The sequence below is a fragment of the Onychostoma macrolepis genome, chromosome 05 (assembly GCF_012432095.1).
Source record: "Onychostoma macrolepis isolate SWU-2019 chromosome 05, ASM1243209v1, whole genome shotgun sequence".
Classification (NCBI taxonomy): domain Eukaryota; kingdom Metazoa; phylum Chordata; class Actinopteri; order Cypriniformes; family Cyprinidae; genus Onychostoma; species Onychostoma macrolepis.
The window spans coordinates 5,239,321-5,260,437 of NC_081159.1; the positions used below are offsets into that span (position 1 = coordinate 5,239,321).

At 36.5% G+C, this 21,117-nt stretch overlaps 1 protein-coding gene across 8 annotated transcripts in view; it reads right to left on the reverse strand.

The window, feature by feature from the left end:
* tenm1 (teneurin transmembrane protein 1) overlaps positions 1-21,117 on the reverse strand; it is a 211,156-nt gene that overhangs the window by 171,359 nt on the left and 18,680 nt on the right. For 6 of the 8 annotated variants that reach the window (XM_058775137.1, XM_058775135.1, XM_058775138.1 and 3 more), the window contains exon 1: positions 16,682-16,813. The gene's annotated coding sequence lies outside the window, so the exon portion shown is untranslated. Of the gene's footprint in view, positions 1-16,681; positions 16,865-18,756; positions 18,862-21,117 lie in introns of those variants that run through there. The other 2 variants (XM_058775129.1, XM_058775128.1) reach the window with 2 other exon arrangements.

Genomic DNA, 21,117 nt, shown 5'->3' on the forward strand with positions numbered 1-21,117 from the left:
GATTAGCTATTTATAGTCCATTTGTCCTGCATCTATTTAAATACACATATAGTCCATATATGCTGAGTCTATATTGATTTACGAACAGCCTTTTCCACAGAATTACTCCCTTGAAATGCACCACATATTCTGGTAATCCTGCTTCTATTTATTGATCCAGCCATCTGTCCATCCTCTTGCTGGATATTACATATAGATATCCAGGTTATATGTCAAAAGCTCTGTACTAGATCACAACACGCTCTTGTTGCAACCAAAATTCAACATTGTTTAAATAAACCCCTAAAAACAATCACTTTACATACCACAAGTGAATTTAGGGAGCACAACACTATAAATGCACAGCATGAAAACTGAATACTAATTTTGAGATTTGCTAAATGTTACATTTTACACCGATTACACATTAAATAATTAAGCAAGCATTAGATGAGAGGTATGTAAAAATAAAGGAAATAAGCATGCACAATTAAATGTCCAATATTTGGCCAATATTGATATTTTTTAATCAGTCAATAACCATGGCACCAATATGCACTGCATCTCTAAAACTTTCACTTGCACTCATACATAGTCCACATGCAAGCATTACCAACTGGAATTAAACATGAATTAAGAATAAAATAAGTGGTGCTATAATCCACACACTCAGTTTATGCAGCAAAATCGCATATCCATTCAGAACAACTTAGCATTCAGGGTCAGTTAAAAGAGTAGTATACACTATTTCTTTTGAAAATTTCTGGGATACAAAAAATATAAATAAATAAATCCATCATTTACTTACTCTCACTCACTGAAGCTTTCACACTTTTAAAAAAATTATGCAAAAGAACCATAAATGTACAGCATCAGAAAAAGTAGTCCATGCAGAATTTTCTTCTTTTCTTTTCTATTCTTTTCCTTTTTTTTTTTTTTTGGTCAACTATATTCTTTTTAAAACATACCCATTTTATTCCCACCGTGTTTGTTACTTTACCTCCTACGGTTAAAACTGCAGTATATTCTTTTCATATAAAACCACCACCACTGGAGAGAACATGCTGTCACTGTCACAAAGACTCTTGCAGTATTCATTATTTATACACTCTAAATCCTGATAAGCACAACCAGAATTAAGAAACATCTCATATCTGCTTCCTAACCTCTTGACACACATACAAATAAACTTGACACAAGCACGCACTGTTCTCCAAGCATGTCAGGCGTGTAATCTCAAACTCCTCCATCTAATTAAAGACCATTAAGGCTGCTGCAGTTTGTGTTTCAGCTGATACACACACATACACACACTCACTCACTCAGAACTAATGGTAATGTGTGTGTGTGTGTGAGAGAGAGAGAGAGAGAGAGAGAGGACATCATAAGGGTTGATCAGCAGTAGCGATAGGCAAAAGTCTAAATGGATAAAGGACACTGGCTTTAAATTAAACTGTGCTTAATACACATGATGCCCTCTGCCTGCATGAGACACCAAACACATTTGAGAAATTTACTTCTGTGCGTGCGTGTGTGTGTGCTTGCTAACGGTATAATTTTGATGGAGTGAATAAACTGGAAGCCTGTCTGTGCCTTTTACATTTGGCCCACCGAAGGAAATTCAACATCTCATCTTAAATGTCAGACCATGTTTAAATCATCTTCTATGGCGGAACTGGAGAAGAGGGCGAGAATCTAAAGAAATTAAAGAAAGAGAAGACACAGATATTAAATTTACCCTAGTGAGAGGCTGAAAATAACTCAAGCACATGGCATATAACTGAAGAGGTTTAAGAGATCTGATAAGAAAAATGAGAAAACGATGGTAAGAGGGGCATGCAACAACATTTCAGTGGTGAAAACAGTAAAGAAATACATTGATAAATGCCCAGTAATGCAAAAATAGTTTGAACATCTAATATTGACTTCACATTACCCTTTAAACACGGCACGTGCCCCAAACAGGCAATGCATAAGCATTTAAACGCACAGCACTGCCACATTTGGTTTTAACATTATGTGCAGCCAACTTACCACAAAATTTCATAATTCACTCATACGTAAAAGGTACAGGTATATACAATTACATAAAGGTTTCGACAATGTTTTAAACTTGTATTTATTAATTTATTGTTATTATATTTTATTGTATCTATCATTTTATTTTTTTTAGTAAACTATGTTTGCATAACATTTTTGCCCAATTATGATTTTGCCAAAAAATGTCTGTTTTTATGTTGTATATTTTATATTTGGCAACACAGATTTTGTTTTTTCCTCATTTCTATATACTACATGATTTAATTTATTTTCAGTTTTTGCAAACTTGAGTTATCAGTAATTATCAGTACAATTATCATTGTATGACATGCATTTTTGGCAGGACAATAGAGTATACAAAATTGCAAAACAAATAAAAATTCATCCAACTTTTTACTTGTAATACTTAAGTACACTGAAAATCAAGTACTTCTGCACTTTTACCCAAGTAAAATTGAAAAGGAGTACTTTTTTTTTTTTTAGGGTATCTGTACTTTTACTCAAGTACTTGATTTGTGTATTTTATCCACCTCTGATCGTGTATCGTAGTGTGTTCGTAGTCTCCAGTTCAAAATAACGAGGAACGACATGTTTTTATGAAATGTAGTAGTGGAGTAAAAAGTACAATATTATGATTTGGAAGGTAGTGAAGTAAAAGTAAAAGTTTCCCAAAATAAAAATACTCCAGTAAAGTACAGATACTTGAAAATTGTACTTGAGTACAGTACCAAAGTAAAAAATACTTGGGGTGCGTCCGAAATCGCATACTTCCCTACTATATAGTATGCGAAAAACAGTATGCGAGGCGAGTAGTATGTCCGAATTCATAGTATTCGAAAAACAGTAGGCGAGAAGTACCCGGATGACCTACTGCTTCCGCCCGAATTATGTAGTAGGCAAACTAGGGGTGTCCCCGACTAAGGATTTTCATAGTTGAATCGGAATCTTGCTGACAGTCGACTGACAGTCGAATCATATGTTTGGGGGCGGGGCAAAATACATTACCAAGAGTCAAGTCAGACGTTCGACAGTCATAAATACTGACGTTAACACACAGGGAAAATGTGTAATGGACACCTCGCAGATATAAACGGAGTGAATAATGTTTTATGTTTTGATTAAAAGATAGTTAAGATTAAACATCAGCGAAACCCTAAGAATTCACAACATTTTTTACAATAGTGCTTTCATTATAACGTTATGTATATGACAGTTATTAATGTTCTGCATTTCTGTTTTGAGCTGCACGCGCTGAATGACCAGTAGAATGAATCATTTGATAGAAGGTTTTTAATCAATGGGATTTAACTCATTTATCTCATATAAAATACGCTTAATTATTTATACTTGTTCTTGACGCAACAACGTGCAGAAACACGGGAACTAAACTCTAAAAATTCACAGCGTTTTATTATAATAGTGTTCTCATTATAATGTTATGTGTATATGACAGTCCCAGTCAGAGTTATTACTACTCTGCATAGTTGTTTGTCCTGCTCGCGCTGCACACTGAAGAGATAATCACTGTTCAATAAAGCGCTTTACTGCAGCGACTCAACCAAATGCATCTTATAGGAGATAAATAATATATACACAGTATAAACCGGCTGAAATGTTTTGAAATCACTTGTATCCTACCTGATCGAAAAAAATCCAGTCTTTCACTCTGCGTCAGTTTGAGTCTTGTTAAAGTTTTAAATCCATGCTGCCAAGATGCTCCTCTGTCGGTCACGGATTATGGAAAGTGAAACTTAAATCTATAGGGGTGGTTGGATTTATTCACGCACGTTAAAATATTTATTTAAAGCTTTTTTTTCTTTTCAGATTCTTATTTACAGCATTATCATAATAGGCTGTATATTAACTTATTGGGAGAAAACTGGTAGTTCTATGTGAAATCAGACATTGAGCACCCCCATATAGCCAAAATGGTGCGATCATAACACCCCGCGAATATTCGACTGTGAGATTGGGAGTCGAATCAGGCTCCTCGAATCGAAGCATCGAATCATCGACTATTCGGGGTCACCCCTAAGGCAAACGATGGACACTTTACTATTCAATGAGGCCGCGGGAGAGCAACAAAAACGTTGCTGATGTTCATTGTGGTTAACTTGTACTTGTTTAACATCATCCAAGTAAACGACTGACTTGTTGAGGGTTTAACAAACAGATGAAACGATTTTGTGAATTGGGTGTAAAAAGATCTCTAATCATTACCGATCAGATGGAGTTACGTTAACCTCAATGTAGTACATCAGCTTAACGCTGCTTTCTTTAAATAGACGGTTAGTTAAGCGGTAAGAATTTAAATCATTAACGATGTTGGCGCAGTGAAGTGGGCTCTTTAAATTTTCGCGCTGTTGTGAAGACGCATGACACGTGACAACATCAACATGGCAGATGTAGTACATCCGAATTCCATTCATACTACCCTCATTCATACTATATAGAACGTACTTTTTTAACGGTCGAGTAGTACGTTCGAATTCAAATGTAGTACCTACACAAGTAGTATGCGATTTCGGATGCAGCCTTGGTCATTGTTAGTTCATGTTTGTTAACAACACAATTTATGCTTGAACTGTTAAAAATGTAAAATTTAAAAGTGAAGAAAAATGAAGAAAAACCAACATTAATAAAGTTAGTACGTTAGCTATTGGTAACTAATGGTAACATGTAGAACCTTAGTTTACAAGAAACATGAAAGGGCCAGTCACACTACACTTTTCATTCCATTGACTTCCATTCATATGCATGTGAATGCAGGACAGTTTGGTGAACTTTGAACTTCGAATCTGTATCATGTCCTTGCGTCATGGCTGTAATTTACAGTCAATGCTGGGGAAGCAATCGTGTTCACCAAAAAATAAATAAATAAAAATCTGAGTAACTATTGAGTCATTGTGAGACTAGATTCAAATTCTGGCAGACGGGACAAAAAAAAAAATAATAATTTTTTTTAAATGACAGGTTTTCATGTCTCAAATAATGGCAAAGCACAGGTTTTATACCGTGACACGTTCTGTGGATATATTCAGAAATCTGCCCAAGTTGAGGATGCTGCGAGCAAAATCCCACAATTTCCTTTGGACTAAGCACCTGGTTTTGATTGTTTCCCTGTCAAGTTTTATAGGAATTTCTGGATAACAACAAGGCCTGACCTACACAATGGTTTAATGGTTTATATAAGCTTGGAAGTGCCACACAATAGCTGCACTCAAACATTAACTGCAAAAAGAATGACAATCTTGAGCACTTGAAGAACTGGAGGTCAGTGGCTTTACTCTGGCTTGATTATAAAATACTTTCAGCACCTCTCCGATACATTGCAACCATATGAATACTTGCAAAAGGGAAAGGGCTCCTTTCAGTGGTAAAGCTGCAGAAACCAAGGACACAAACTGTCTAGACAACTACAGAGTTTGACTATAGAGCTTCTATTATGTGGGAGGTTTGATTGATCTGTACAGCCAGGTCAAGGTTTTCTGATTACTGTCTGCTCAGCAACTGTTAACAGTCACACACTGTTATAGACAGTGACAGTCTATGCCTTCCTAAGAACTTTGGCTATGATAAACATTGTTCTTGTTGAAGATCAATGAGGTAATTATCTGGCTGTATCTTGCAGTGGATAAAAGAAATTCTGTTCCTTTGGAGTACTACAACTTATGACTTTTATTAATGCATCAAAAAAAAAAAAACACTGCATGCACTACTGTGAACCCACAGAATCAGCACCAATGGATGATGTATAAGTTCCTGTATAAAACTCTTATTAAAACAGACACAGTCAATCTCCAGTGCAGAATCATTCATTACTTTCGAAATGTGTCATGGATCATACTTGGAATCGACCAAATCTATTTAATGTGTGGTTTAGGGTAGAGCATTTTTACAGACATACAGTAAGCAAATCGGAGTGGTTGCATGAAAAAGCATATAAACCCATAGATTTCTACAGATTTATTTGAATAAAATTGGATTTGTGGACAAATGATACATTTTCATGTCTTCACTGAACACAGCATGTAAAAATTCACAGTGGAGGGCAGAAAAGGAGAAGAGAATCTCTTGGCTAATGACTTGTCCAAAAGCTAATTGGTGTCAGGAGTCAGCTAACCTGAGTCCAATCAATGAGACAAGACTGAAGATGTTAGTCACCCTGCCCCCATACAATAAATAAATAAATAAATAAAATATTGTACTGCCTGAATATGAAATATCATATTGGCCAGAATTTTAAAGGGAAATTTGATCAAATTTGCCTTGATCTTTTGACATATAAGAGGCCTTTGTTTCATTAAAACATCCTGCAAGTTTCATATCGCCCACATTATAAATAAAGCATTTATTTAATCAAGCTCCAAAAATTGCTTTTTTTGGATATTGGGGATTTATGATGTCACAAAGGCAAATACATTTGCATATGACCACCTCCAGAGCAAGAGGTTCATTTTAATATGCCAATAAAAATGCAGACTTTCTCCGGGTCTTATAACTTTATTAAAATTAAGCAAAACAAAACGATAAATGTTTACTTTCAACTTCAAGAGCCGTCAAGTATTTGCTAGAGCGAGTTTAAAGCTTACAGGCTCCCGTACACCGGCCGCCCGCAGCATCTTCTGGGATTTCTAACGACTCGATTCTTTCAAGTCTGCACTCAATGCATCCTCGAAATCAAGAACACATCCGGGCACTTTCATGCGTCCTCTGTACTTGCGTTCTTGAGAACTGGAACTGAACTTCGACGGTTAATGATGACGTACAACAAGAACACAAGGACGCAAGATCGCTGAAGAACGCATATTGTCGGTGTGTTCCAAACGGGATATATCTGCCTCCGAAGGGCACTTGTGGGAGTGAAAACAATCATGGGCTCCATACTGAAGGGTCGTTCCAAACCAAAGTGCTCAAAACTAGCCACTTCAAAGGGCCCTTCAGAATGAAGGATTGAGGTGTACAACTGATGGACACTTCGGGCTCCCATGATCCTTTGCGCAGATTCTTTGCATGATGACGACGCCTCCGTGTGGGCACGGGATGATGACGAAGATGGGCGCTTCAACAAACAGTTGTTTGGTCCCCTACACCCTTCAACCCTTCGAAGCTCTCACTCCGGAGGGTAAACCCTTTGAAGGGATTAGGGACTTCCGAATGGAACGCAGGGTGAGAAACAGCCTTACAGCGTCGCCAGATTGGGCAGCTTGCTTGGGTTTAGCAGAACAAAGACATTCATACAGGTTTGGAACTACTTGAGGGTGTGTAAATGATGACAGAATTTTTGGGTGAACTATCCCTTTAAGAGAGTGCTCCTAATCTCAGCTCGCTACCTGTAAAAGACACCTGGGAGCCAGAAATCTTGCTGATTGATAGGGGATCACTCATTAAAATGCAAATCAATTTATAACTTTTTTGAAATGCATTTTTCTGGATTTTATTTATTTATTTTTTGTTATTCTGTCTCACTGTTCAAATAAACCTACCATTAAAATTATAGACTGATCATTTCTTTGTCAGTGGGCAAACGTACAAAATCAGAAGGGGATCAAATAATTTTTCCCCCACTGTATAGAGAGGGGAAAAAGGCACAAAATATCAACATCCAAACTTCACTATCTCTGGAGGGGCCATCATGGAGGTGATTTGCTGTGTCAGGACCATGACATCTTGCTATCATCGACAGAAAAATGAATTCCCACGTTTATCTGGGCATTTTGCAGGAGAACATAAGGCCATCTGTCCACCAATTGAAGCTCAACAGATGTTTGGTGATGCAATGGGACAAACACTCACAGCACAGGAGTAAATTACCTGTAGCAACAGAGTGGCTTCAACAGAAGTAAATAGGCCTTCTGCTGATGCCTAGTTGAAGCCCTGACCGCCACCTGATTGAGATGCTTTGGCGTGACCTCACGAGAGTGATTTACGCCAAGCATCCCAAAAACATTACTGAAAGTTTTATAAAAAGGAATGGTGCAAAATTCCTTGGGGTCTGATCCATAATTATAGGAAATGGTGGTAACACTTTATTTTAAGGTAATCACCTAGTTAAGAACTTAGTAGTATCTGTTGTACTTACATGGGAAAAAAAGTACTTACCATGTAACTAAGTTATGGAACAGCCTGTACTTACAGTTAATTATGTACATGTAATAGGCAGCTACACATATGTAACAGACTGAGTCTGTTACACAGCTACTTATGTAACCAAAAGATTGTTACATACGTGTTGCGAATTTACAACTTTACAATGTAATTATAAATGTAAGTACACAGACATAAGCTACTTAAAATAAAATGTATCAAGATTGTACTTAAGTGTACTTCATGTGTATCTATACTGTAAACCTTATCCAGCTGCACCTTAGTTTGATTTAACCCACCAGTACACAGCTAAAATACATGTAATACATTTCTAATTACATTAAAATTACAGAATATTACACAGGCATAAGGTACTTAAAATAAAGTGCATCAAGATTGTACTTAAGTGTAGAAGTAGCTGTGTAACAGACTCGGTCTGTTACATATGTGTAACAGTAGCTGCCTATTACATCTACATAATTACAAACTTTAAGTACAGGCTGTTCCATAACTTAAGTTACATGGTAAGTACATTTTTTTTCATGCAAGTACAACGGCTACTACTAAGTACTTAATTAAGTAATTACTCTGTATTATGACACCTTAAAATAAAGTGTTACTGCTGCCAAAGGAGGGTCAACAAATTATTATATCCAGGGTTCACTTACGTTTTCCACTATCCATTGTGAGAAGTTACATGGAATGTTCAGTAAAACATGAAAATGCCTCATTTACCATGTTATGTAAGCAGATGTTATCCACTCTTGCGATCAGATCAAATTTTAATATGACTACTTTACAGCATGTATTAATCCACATACTTTTTTCAGCAACCATAATTTGTTTTTAAAGAAGTTTTAAACACTTTATAAACTTCCAAGTCCATCATGTACTATTCTATTCCTAAATTAAAAATCATTTATCTGAACCAGGTGTTTTTATTGTCTCTGATGCATGTATGTTTAAATAAAAAACTAATTCAAAAAATAAAAACATAACCCAACCCACCAGACATTTCACAAACATATAAATGCATCACGCTCACTGATGATTTCTAATGATAATTGCTGATAGAAATTACTTAGGTGGTATCCTGGGAGAAGTGTTTAAGCACATCTCTTACATTGAGTATTGAGAAAAATGATAGTTGATGTGTTAATAATAACTGTATGAAGCTGCATGATCTAAAAATATTGCAGTATATGGGTAAAAGTGGGAAAGAAAGGGGACAAGCAAGAGACAGACAGAGATGAATGGGCCAAGTGGCCATTACTGTCCCTGACACATAATTAGCTCTCTTATCACAACTGGTTGGCTTGTTTTTGACTGTGTGCGCGCTTGTGTCTGGACAACGTCTTTTCAGAGAAGTTGGTGTTCCTCCTGCCTTTAGCCCTGTCATGGCCTTCATCTTGATTATAATGATGGTTCTGTCATGTAGGATCTTATTAACAAATTGTGAGGCTCAATGTTCCCGGTGTTTGCCATCCCATTAAACCACTTTCTTCCCGTACAATGTGGCAAGAATCATTCTTATCACCTGCAGTCAAACAATCCTTTGCCTCAAAACTAATTTCTTCACACGTAAAGATGTTATGGTTTTTAAATCATAGGAACAGTCTGCTTCTCCCTGAGCTTGTCTTTTCTTTCTATGCTAATCAAAAGATTGGAGATTTCACGGTTGCTATGGCTAACAAAATTAGCATTTTCATTTTTGCATAATCAAAACTGCGCTGTTTAAAAAGGTTGTGTTAATCCAAAGCAGTACAAGAGAAAATGAAATTCAAGCACTCTTTTAATATTCTGGCCATGTTAAACTTCTAAACTGGTCTCAGAGATGCTACACGCTACAACTGATATTAAATATTTATTTGTGCATGCACATTTCCCCCATTTCTACATTACATTTAGATCAAGTAAACCTATAGATTTAGATTTAATGCTCACTTAAAGTCCAATTTTAAAAAGACAAATTTAATAACACTATTAAATGTAATCTTTAGCAAATTAGGTAATTACACAAATTATTATTGAATTTTAACACTGGCCATAACCTCAGGTTATCAGTATCAGCAGGTTATCATTCCAGTGAATGCTTAATATTTAAAAAAAAAACAGTGCTTTCTGATCTTACAGTTTGGACTTTTCCCCACAATTCTGCGTTTATATCTCACAATTCAGACTTTTTTCTTGCAGTTCGGAGAAACCCGGGATTCAGGGGGAAAATGTATGAACTGAAAAATGTTAGCTTGCAATAGCAATTTTGAAAAGTCTGATTTGTGAGATATAAACTCACAGCTGTTAGAAACAGATTGAGAATTGTAAGATAACACTTTTTTTTAGTTTTTATTCTGTGGCGAAAACAATTAAGATAATTTTTTAAAGACGTAAACTCAGAATTCTGATGAAAAAATTCTGAAATGTAACAAACTCAGAATTGTGAGATGTAAACTCGTAATTGCAAATAAAAATAATTCTAAGTTTATATCTTGCAATTCTGAATTATGAGATAAAAAGTTGCAATTACCTTTTCAGTATTTTTTTATTCCGTGGTGGAAACAGGCTTCCATAGTTTCATTACTACAGAATTACACACATGGGAGCTTAATATTTCTAGGTTTGCTCTTGTGCTTGTGTTATATTCCTTCTAAAGGGCACTGGTGTGAAAATGTCATGTTCATCTCCTGCCAATAACGAATAGTAAGATGCATGATTCTGCACCAAATGCTTCCTTATCTCATCTGGAACAAACTCCAATAAAATGCAAAGAAATGAAATAGAGACACACAGTTCATATATATTCAAACAACATTCGAACCCATTAGTCTAGGCAAGAAGATATCAGTTCCCCTCAGAGTCACTGTGGCCTCAACAGACCAGCCATCGATCTTTGCTTTTCTCGACAGCCTTACAGCCAACTTTGCTTGCCCATACAGAAACTTTTAAGCAGTACATCTATTTTATTTCTAATGAACTTGTATTTGGGCCCGTAAATAAATCACACTAATGTAAAAGCATCACACAGTCCCAATTCACACCACGCATTTAACAACTGAAGCATGGGCTGTAGTCTGCCACATTCAAAAATAGACAGAAAACTACTGTTTGGACTTCCTTCTTTTACAGAGAACATTGATTCTATGTGCTCCTGTTTCCTTTTATATCGTTTGCCTCTCGTTATAATCCACCACGAGATCTGGTGTTGTTTTGGGTAGGTCTCTCCCTGATGCTTGGAACTTTCCTAAAGAGCGAAGGTGTACACTCTAAAAAAAAAAGATGGTTCTTTAAAGGTTCTTTATATGATTTTCTGGAGTTCAGTGATACAACTACACAGACCGTCAACACACTCTAAACAGGTAAATGATTTGATTCTTAAAATGTCTATAATTTAACTTTCAAATTGTAACTGCTTTCCTACCAATGTCTTTTTGTCTCTTTTCAGTTTAACAGAATATGCAAGTGTGACCAGCCTTGTTCAGTTAAAGATACGTATCTTCTCTTCACCACCAAGTTAGTAACAAAGATAGAATTTATGTGAGATGATGATGATTATTACTATTATTATTACTTGGGTTTATGCATAAACATACCCAGTCACAGCTATCCCATGACTTTATATCACTTTTTCCTTTTAACATACTACTTTTGACCTTCATAAACAATTGTTTTAAACAAATGGAAGGAGACACATTGTAATTGTAAACTCAATTGTGAATTTCAGATGCTGTCACAACCTCGTCATCTGCCACTCAATCACACCAAAATATGCATAATGATGGACTTTCAGGCATCATAGAGGATTATGAAAATACAGTATTTCACTGGAACTTGGTCTTCATCACACTATTTTCTATTTTGTTTTACTTTACGTATTTATTTATGTCCAGTGTCAATTGTCATTTATTAATGTATTCTGCTAATAACTGTTGTTACAGCACTGTCATTTTTGTTACAATTTCGCATGTCATTAAAAATAAATAAATAAATAAATAAAAGTACCTAATTGACATGCTATTGTTGTTGTTTTATTATGTAAAAACCCTAATAGAAGCTACAAGATAATATAAGACCAGGCATATAGAGGGGTAAAAAACTATATTATTAATAAATCATATATACAAATAATATTAATAATACTATTAAAGACAAATATACTAATGTACTAATATTAATGAAAATAAACTATCAAGACCATTAAGGTGTTATATAGCATTTTCAAAGCATGGTTCTTTAGCACCAAAAAAGGGTTCTGCTATTGTTACAAGCTGAAGAACCCTTTTCTGGTACTGTTTAGAACCATTTTTCTTAAGAGTGTACATGGATAAACGAATGCCGTTTTCTTTATTAAAAAGAAGATTTCAGCCTAGATAGATATCTCTGTGTCACAAAATGTCGGCAGTAAACCAGACAATGTCTCATTCAATGTCTCCATGCTGTCCATAAAGATGACTATAATATATTGAGCCTGGCTATAATAATAATATACTAAGCCTTCATATTCATAAAAAGTGGCACTTTAGTGGGGCCTGACCCATGAGATGAAACCTTTCCCCAACCCATAAATGCATGGACACCAGGGCTGCACTGGCCCAGGCTCATTTTCGGGTCAGTTGATGGAACTGTCACTTGCACTGCTGTGCTGCTAAAAATATAACATTTATCAGAATTAACACTGACAAACATTAGGTTGTCTCCAAATTATCAATTATGAATGTTTTTATTTAAAAAAAACAAAAACTAAACTACAAATCAGTAATGTTTTGCATTATATGTCACTGAATGGAGTTGCATTCAATTTGTAATTAAATCTGTAATTTTAAATCTGTAAAAAAAAAAAAATAAAAAAAAACTTGACATAGGCAGAAATAGTACTGAACTTCATCTCATTTTCTCTTCCAATTCAAAATCGTCCATTGTTGTTTTACCTTTTCTTTGTAAAGGGCATTTGATTTAGTCGTTTGCTTTGCTTCCACCTACGGTATGTCCACCTTTGCGTGAAGTTGTGAAAAGTTGAGAAAAATGTTTTCCTCAAAAAACATTAGCTTCTTTTCGACCAAAGAAAGAAAGACACCCCGTGGGTGAATAAATTATAAGGTAATTTTTATTCTGGATTTAATACATAAAAATACATTGCTAAAATAACAATTTGTGGTGACGCAAAATCAAACTAACTAACTAGCTAATTATTGGGCCAGCAGAAAAATGCCTTAATGTTGAGCCCTGCTATACCCCGAGGATCTTTTCTTGTCAAGCCAATTCAGAATGGCATAATCTACAATTCAGAACAAAGAGCATGAGGAAAAACGCTATCCATAATAATTTGTTCAATCATAGCTTAGCTGTTATATGCATATTTACTTCTTTAAACTATTACTGAGACCATAATCCATCACAGCCAGACCTTTGACCAGAGTTTCATACTGCAGCTTATACTGGTAAAGATCCATGCACCTAGGCAGGAATAGATCTGACTGATATGCAAAGCAATCAGTTATAGTTCATTTTGTTCTTATGGGCCATTGAGGATTGGCATTATCAGAGGTACTGTATATTACACTGCAATGGCACAGGAACTGGCAAATCCAGTGATTATTTGATCCTTAAAAGCACTCACTGCATCAGACAGGTACCTTTAAATTTCCAGGCAGACTGATAAAAAAAAAAAAAATACCTGCCCTTGCTCTCAGAAACAGGATAAAACCAGCCAATCAGATTAGATCTTACTAGATCAAGAAAGACTTTTCCAGTTTGTGCGCAATATGCATCAGACAGTTAGCAACCCAGTCTGCAGGTGTGCCGTCTGAGACTACTGAGATCTCGGTAAAGGATCTTGTAGCCAACGAACAGCACTGCTACCAGTCTCCAGTGTGTCTGCAATACATAGATCTCCGTTAAGATAGAAGTGATTTTTTTTTTTACTCTGGGCTAGACCTGGCCTACACCGAACAAGATATTCAAAATAGTCAGTTCTGATTATGCTTAGGAAGTATTTCTAACATTCAAAGGCAAAGCCATAGTCCTTAGGCTGGCTGCAAACTGTCCATGGTTGCTTTGTGTAGTGTGACTTCGGCGATGTTTTCCAGCAGTTCGCTTTGAGAGGTTCTGGAACAGTTCAGCTCTGTACAGCGAGTCTGATTCATCAACGGTATACAGGTCAGAATAATATTCAACAGCGAGCTTGTGCATAGCAGATGGAGATGACAATGCCTTCATTATTCTTCAGGCGCAGCATCTGCTTCTCCTGACTAGTCTCGCATTCCAAATTAAAGAAAAATGTTGTTGGCCTATCAATGTCTCTAACGTGGGTGAAGCATGCCCTAACTACGACCCGCATCGCTATATCTTCCAGTACAAGCCTAGCTGATGCTTCCTTTCAACATGAGCAGTCTGAAAAACAAGCCTGCAATAGCTTTTTGCCCTTGACTGGAAAAACTCCCATGACTCTTTATATTCATTTTCATACTCGGTGTTTAACGAGGAGAATACTGGAGACAAAACACAATACCTGAGCCTTCTCACTGTCATAGCTTATTTTGCTCGGTAGGAATTTTGCATTAAAATGCCAAAAGGAGGTTTTATTACGCCGCATAATGGGTAATCAGCGGCGATCTTCTTATGATCCAAGAGAGGATCAGGAGTTATAGCAGCGCTACACACTTTATTTCTTGTGCTATATGGGGTATAAAATCTGTCCAGCCTCGCAGCTCCACCCTCTGAGAATTTCGTCCAGGTGGACTGCTTAACTGATTGGTTTTATCCTTTTGAAAATCTAGCAATTCTATAATGTCGGACAGATGCCGTCTTTTTTCCCTATCAGCAGCAGCAGTACAATTCCAGTCAGCTCTCATTAGCGTAATGTCCTCTGATCGAAAGGTTCTTCAAACGTGGGCCAGCTTAGTAAATACCAACATCCTAAAATAAAGTGAACATGGCAGCGCCGCCCACAGTACTGGTAAACGCCTTACTTCAAATCATTCTTGGACACGATTTTTACCCTCAAAGCAGTGCAACACTACAATGCTACACCTGTACTAATATAAGAGCCTTGACGGAAACCGTAACCCCGCCCCCCTCCCCTCACCACAATCCCCAGTAAACCTCATTACTCTGATCACTGTGGGTTTCTTGCAGAAAAACTACTCCAACTTGCAGGAAAAGTATTCCATTTTAAATTAATGAGCTCTGAAACCAGAGCTCATTTGCTTCTGTCTCTGAGCCCATTTACGATTGCAGATCCTCTAAGTAAAACCGCCATGAGAAAGGGAATTGGTAGTATGAGAACAAAAGGGAAGAAAGAGAGGACGGAAATAAAGCCAAAGTTAAGACAAAGCCATGCTATATATTTGGTCTTTCCTCTTCCTTGTCATTTATGACTGTTCAGCATCATCTTATCGCTGTCAGATGTTTGTTAGGCACATGCTTGCAATAATATTTCATGATTAAAACCAAAAATGAGAGATATGCACATCGAGAATGTATAAACCCAGGTGCAGAATCAAAATGGCAAACCCATTGCATTCATAAAAATATCCATGGACATAAATCCATGGACAGGCCTTCGATAAGCTACTTTTCTTGATTTATAATGTCTTAAAATACATATCATTAGCTTGGCACATTATGATTTACCTATTGTGATGTTTTAGAATTATTAGACGTATTATTAGAAATATTGGTCACACTTTATATTAGGTGATGTACTTGCATCAAAAAATAAGTACAATGTACTTATTGTGTTCATACTGTATTGCAAAACGCTGCTATTGAGGTGGGATGGGGTAAGGTTAGGGGCAGGTTTGGTGGTGTGGGTAGGTTTAAGGGTGGGTTAAGGTGTAAGGGATGGGTATACAGTGTAATTCTAAATGTAATTACAGAAATTAATTACAGATGTAATTACATATAGGTATTTTTAAATATATACTGTAAGTACAATGTAAAAACATGTATGTACACAATAAGTGCATTGTACCATATTATTAATTTAAATGTAAGTACATAGTAGTTAAGGCCACCTAATATAAAGTGGGACCGAAATACTCACAAATAATCTCGCATGGTTTCCTTGAACAAATAAAGACCATATCTAAACAAAACATTACACAACGTTTGAAATACACACTACTGCTATATCCAAGCCATACTACTCTGTAAGGTTAATAAAATCCTCAGAAATAATTTTTACATAACACCTAACAAAAAAGGCTATATATTAGGCCAGGAAACAGAGTGATACCTCATTATAGTTACATAAAATGTTGCAATGTACTGTAAATATATACACAAACACACACACACACATACATATATTTGTCAATAATCTGTACACAATTTATTTTATTTTTTTTTAATTTAGAAAGAAAAGCTCTATATCTTCCTTTGGTTTGCCGAGAAAAGCATTCATCTTCCCCTACTTTAGAAAGACCTGACACATCAGTCTAACATTTGTAATCCTCTCATCAGGCACCTGTAACAGCTTGTCATCAACACCCACATCTCCTAACACGTCCCACCCTACTTCATTCTAACCAGACTATTCTTCATCCATTCATTTCAGATGTTAAAGTGCACAAACACTCACCTTTTCCAGACTGTCACTTTTTCCTCTCCACCACACTGCTATGTGGGCCTCTCGTCTCATGTTTCGGACTCTGTTCCCTGTCGATGTAACCGCAGACTCCCATTCCCCACGGTCCTCTAAACCCTGGTTAGCTCCTTGCTTGGACATCTTCGTGGTGAGAAGACACGTCTGCTTTCTTATTTTCTGAGAATGGGTGAGAGAGGAGAAAAAAAAAAATCATAAACCATCTTTATCACAAAAGAGAGAATGTGAGAGTGCTAAATATTTAGTGATTTTTGTTGTTTGTTTGTTGTTACACGCAGAGGTATGAGTCAAAATGATTTTCTGTGGTAAGCGTGCCACAGATGCTGTTGATAGAGCTTAAGTTGTATTTAACCCAGAACCTCTCTTCATTGGTTTGTGTGGCACATTTCAGCACAGATTGTTTTGCGAACCTGACACACTGTAAAGCAGGCTTATCACAGAGGCTGTTATTTAAGGATTGGGCATCGCACTGCAAACTATATTCGATTCAACAGAAAACCTCAGACTGTGCGAGAAGAGAAGCTTAATATACCTGTGAATACACAGTATATGAAGTACGCAACCTGGAGGCCAAAAACATTGCAAAATCGACCTTTATGAAAGTACACAAATGCAGATGTGAGTGCTTGGCCAATGAATGGTTCGACTGGACATACTTAAAGTCGGCATGAAACCGTGACACTTTTCTTCTCTGTTTTGATGCATATTGAGTGAAACGGCATATTGGATGAGAAAAATGCAGAGCAGGACTTGATTTCGTCCATCAGAAATTGACTGAATTGATTGGAAAGTGAGCATTGCAATCTAATGAATGATAGTTTTATGAGAGTGACGGGTTGCTGGAGGAGAGGGATTGAAACCAGTCCTATTGCCCAGCGATTTGCACTTAAATGAATAAATAATACTGCGCACAGATAAATTGTTTATAATAAACTATTACAAAATAACTTGATTTCATGGTGACCTTAACATGTGCTCTTGCACTGATCTGACAGTTACAAACCTTACAGAGGTGATAGAGTTTCCATTAAACTGGAGATGCTACTGAACAAAATAAACTGTAACTAACTTGGTCGCTAAAATTCCTAGTAAAATATTGCTCTGCTATAATAGTTAGCAGAGCAAACTAAAAACAAAAACATGTAAAGTTAGTGCATCTACCAGCAAGGGTTAACTACTGAAGCTAACCAGCCATGACTCAAGGTGCGAATGCAACAAAGCATTGTTGTTCATTTGACATTTGCATATGCAGTGCCCTCTAAATGTTTTGAAAGAATCTAGACAAAAGTGGGGTATAAAACAAAAGCAGCATAAATTCTTATTTTTTGATGACTTTGCACCGACAGCACAAAATATAAAAATATAGTTCATTAGTTTAAAAAAATGAATACGGAACATGGAATGAGTTATTCATAAAACATCTAAAACTGTGTTCTAATTGGTTTGTTGTGTGCTAATCTTAATTGGGCATTAATCAGCAAAGCTATAAATGTGTGTTGAGACAATAATCGTCAAAAATAAAGAAATACAAATGAATAAATATATCAATAAAATATAAAATAAAATAAATGACTAAATTTGATCCAGTTCCATTACAGCTGCAAATTGTGTGTGTGTATATATTTCCATTATTAGGTAATAAAAAAGAAAAGCATTATTGCATTATATATTCAGTGATAAATGCAACTTACTATAAAAGCATTAATGCTAAGGAAAAAAAAAAAAAAAAAAAGAAATGCTGATACAGTCCAAAATCTCACTTTTCCCAGGGTACTTCCCAACATTTGTAGGCCAATGTCAGTATTAAAGAAGAATCAGCAGCAAAAAATGGCCCATTTAATTCTAAGAGAAAAAGTAGGTGAAAAAGTAATTCTGCCCATTTCTGTAATCAAATAAAATAATAAAATAAAATTATTGAAGAGATGTAATAAAAACACCAGTAATGAACTATATGACCACAGTAAGTTGTCAAATCCAAACTGCCATCCTACACCAACAATAACAGAGGAAAAACGTGTCATTCTCACAATATGTTCTGACACCATACTCACCAAATTAACCAAATTGTCACGAAAAGTCAATTATGAAAAAGAGCAGGCCAAGAGAGGAACAAAAGAGCCGAAAATCCCAGCACCCAGCAGGTAGAAAGCTCTTACACTCCCGCTCCCAGCGTGCGCTGAAGAAAGAGAGAGAAGAGAGAGAGTCGCTCCGTGGACACTCAGCAGGGGGGAACGATAACAAAGTTCATTTTTAATGACCGTTTTATCTCCTAATCAATTAACGTCTTTAATTAATGTGTTTACAACAGTGAGGAAAATCTACGAGGCGGCGATGTCCCGGCAGCTGGATGGAGAAAGAATGCCAATCTGTGTCTGTTTGTGTTTGTGTGTATGTGTGACATTTTTGATAGCAGGTGTTTGAGACTGTCTGAAAGAGAGGGAAGCAAAATTAGAAAAAATAAATAAATCTCTCCTAAATTCTCTCCTGCTGTTCCTCTTTTCATCATTTGATGCGTTATGAAGAGAAAATGCTTTTAATGGAGCCAAGAGTGACAGTAAGACTCTTTTACAACATAACATGCAAACCCATTAAAACTTCCTCTAAGCAAAAATCTTTCTTTCTCTCTATTGCCTACACTTTGAAGTTCCATTTTACTCAGTTCAGTTCTATTGAATTATAGAGAGCTGTTCTAGAGTGAATACCATAATCACTTCTCCTGTGAGCCACACTGTAACTATTAAGTCAAGTACATCCTCATCTGTAAAATGCCAGAGAAACAGGTGAGCCTGTCCACATCCTCTTGAGCGTTTCAAATGCACTAACTATGGCTAGGTTGAGTGTTGAGGGTGCTGAATGTCGTTTTGGAGGGTATGGATGCAGTCACCCAGCGTTTGCGAGCAGAGCTTTATGCTTTTAGAGGACCGAAATTCAGCATTTCCACCTGCAGCCGGCACAGCTGCTCCAAAACCTGACACAGAAATAAATAAGCCACTTCCGCCGTCACATTGCACAGATTTAGGACAAACCACTGGGTGTTGTTATAATTCCTCGAAGTGTGCTGTGAAACTTTGTTTGTTTATATTAAAACAGACTCTTTTGTTTATATAGAAAAATCTATTTTTTAGGCTTTTAAAGCACAAAACACTCTTTAAAAAGTTCAAATATTGCTATTATGCTTTAAGTGTTGCAATGATGCTGGTACCCTGGTACCCATTTGCAATATTACCATCATTAATTAATGCCAAAGCTTCTCTCTCTCTCTTTCTCTCTTTCTTTCCAGCCCTAGAGAGATAAATGAACATTGAACATCATTAAATTTCTTTTTTTTTTTTCTCTCTCTCTCTCTCTCTCTTCAGAATTAGGCCATATGTAAATGACCACTCCCTGAGAGTGAGCGAGAGAGAAAGAGAGCAGGAAAGAAAGGAAGGAAAGGTCAGATCTTAAGAGTTTAACTAAAATAAATATCCATATTCAACATTCAGGGAAGCAGGCACATGCTGTAAACACATACATCAGCTGTAAACACACACCTGATGCAGGATTGTGTGTGTGTGTGTGTGCGTAAATGGGAGAGTGAGCTACATGTCCTTATTGATCATGTATTGGTTGACATTGACCACTGTGCTCTGTGGGAAAGACACTCAAGTGGCCGCAGGACTTCAGATGGAGAGATACCAGACGGGAGTGTACAAATAAAGAGGAGAGATGAGACAAGATGAGGACAAACAAAAAGACACAACGCAAGAAAGAGAAGAAACGAGAGAAGGAGAAAGAGACAAGATGTCAAAGAGAAAAGACAAGATCAAGAGGTGGGACCAGATGAGAAGACAGGAGAGAAGGGATAGGTAAGACAAGACAAGATGAAATGAGATCATAGAACAGCCCAGAAGAAAACAATAAAAGAGAAGTGGAAAAAGATGAGGGAGAATAGAAAGACAAAGAAGTTGAGGAAGGATATGAAGAAGAGGTAAAAGAAAAATGGAAATGGAATAGGACGTGGAATAAGATGAGAAAGAAGAAAAAAGGAAGAGAGAAGAAATGGAGTAAGAAGGAGAAAGAAAGGAAGTAAAAGTTTCTGTCTTTGTAAAATGTGAAGTAGTGTCCAGATTCTAGCTGATGCACAACAACAGTGCCTTAACTCTCACTCTAATTTATTCTAATGATGCCATAATACACTGCTGTTTCCTGTCTGCAATATATTACTTTTCTACCTCCCCCACAAACTGTAAACTTGATTGTCAAACAGGGTTTATTGCGGTTCAGGTATATTTACTGTGACTTGTATACAGTACAGCGAGAGCAAACAGCAGTAAAAGCCAGAGAGTTTCAGCTGCATATGCCAGACAAAAAAAAGAGAAAAACTGTGGACTACACTAAAAGCCCATCACCGGATGAAATATGACAAGACTGGT